This window comes from Pygoscelis adeliae, unplaced genomic scaffold, assembly GCF_000699105.1.
Source record: "Pygoscelis adeliae isolate BGI_AS28 unplaced genomic scaffold, ASM69910v1 Scaffold153, whole genome shotgun sequence".
NCBI lineage: Eukaryota > Metazoa > Chordata > Aves > Sphenisciformes > Spheniscidae > Pygoscelis > Pygoscelis adeliae.
The window spans coordinates 196,731-198,757 of NW_008824408.1; positions in this window are offsets into that span (position 1 = coordinate 196,731).

Sequence of the window (2,027 nt, forward strand, 5' to 3'; positions counted from 1 at the left end):
GGGAGATACCTAGCGCTTCCCCCAGGGCTGATGGGGAGAGCGAGGGGAGCAGAGGGCTGCCGAGTTATTTATTAGCCAAGCAAAGTATCACCGAACCGAGGTCAGCAAAACTGTTGAGGACAAGGCGCTGACCCAGGGGCTCAGGGTGGGCAGGCAGAGCCGGCAGGACCGGTACTTCCCTGCCCAGCCAGATGGCAGGGAGTGGAGCAACGCCCACACCAGGCCCCGCCGCGAGAGCGGCACACAGATCCCTCCTGACCCCGTGAAGGGCTCTGACCCATCCACAGGGTCAGGCTCGCGGCTTGCCCCTTTCCCCCATTCCTGAAAGATTTGGGCCACCCCAGCCAAACCGAGCCCTAGGAGCAACATCACAGCTTGGCAGCTGATTTGTGCCCCTCTCTGAGCAGCTCTGCCACACCAGGAAGGTCCCCAGTGACACAAGATGAGCTGCAAGCCCCTTTGCAAGGATTTTGGGGATTGGGAAAACGGCCCCGATACGGCCGCCCAAGGAAGCAGGGGCATGGTAGAGGCAGGAATGAATAGCACCGACTTCCCCCGGCGGAGCCGGTCTTCCACCTCACAAACCATGACTCAGAGACGACTCAACACATTGAAACACCTCTCTCCTTCCGAAACCGTGCTCGCCGCCCGTTCTCCAAAAACAGCAGTCTGAAACCCACCTCCAAACCGAGAGCTGCTCTTCGGGAATCCCCTCGAGTCAAAGCACTTTTTCAGGGGGATCTGTCAGCACTAGGGAACAAGCACAGCAAGCTCCAGGAGCGCTGCCCGTCTCAGGGAAAAGCTTAACATATTTTTTGCAGGGACCGCTCTACAGCGCAACCAGCTCCGGGCTGAGCATGCAGCTCTCAGCCAGGGACGGCTGCAGGCCGGGCATTTTTTCCAGCCCTCAAAGATCGCGGCCAAGATAGCTCTGGGTTTGCATAAGGCAGCAAAAGCCTTTAGACAGCTCAGCTCCTCATCTTGCCAGCTCTCAGATCCTTGGGATCTGGCGAGCAGGGATCTGCCTTGCAGCGAGCAGGACAAGCAAAGCCGCCTTATCTAAGGACGGAGCCACAGCAGCGCACGGGAAATAGAAAGCTAAATATAAAACACCGCACAGCTTTCAAAGACAGCTGTAAAAGGCTGCACATTCACTCCCTTCCCAGTAGGTAGAATATTTATGGCATCTTCTGAGGCAGTTAATTTTAGCCTCATTTGGTACAGACTCAAAACGAGGTGTCCAGAATAAGAGGCGAAAGATCAAATGGAGGTAGAGGGGTTGTCCCGCCACTGCCCAGCCTGGATCCTGCCCTGAGCCACAGCTGATGACGGAAGGGGACCTGCTCACTCCTTCCGTGGAGTGGGACCCGGGGAGCTGAGCATGACAGGGCTGCAGTCCCAATGCCGCACTGGCTGGCAGCGTGGCCGGTCCCTGCCTGGCCAGCAGCGTGGCAGCAGCCAGGGAGCCCCGTGCAGGGACCTGCATCCTCAGGGGACCTGCGCTGGGAATCTCCCACAGTCCCGAGGAGGGGAAGGAAGAGGCACCCAACAGCAGCGGGGAGGTGGCAATGAGGTGGGCATTTCTGATGTCAGGAAGGGAAAGATATAAACCTGATGGGAAGGGGCTGGGGGGATTCGAGCCTCAAATCAGACCTGGAACACATCACCCAGAGCCAGCCGATGGGAAAGGGATGCAGGCATTGCCCGAGCATTGCTTGCCCCAAAGCAGGGGACCCCGCAGAGCAGGAACAGCGCAGCACAGGGAGGGTTAAGGCAAACAAAACCCGAGCAGGTTCTTTAACTGGTGCCAAAGACAGCAGAGGAAAATAGGACGAGCAGGCAAGATCTGTGGGCAGGACAGAGCCAGCTGGCTGGCACCGCTTCCCGGTCTGCGCTGGGGCGCATTTAGGAATAGCTCCAGGATGACGAATGTGGAGGGGCCGCCAGCCCAGCGCTTGCACCCTGCGTCGCACAGACCCTCCCCAGGAGCCCAGGGCACATCCGCTCAGCCCCAGCCCCACGCTCTC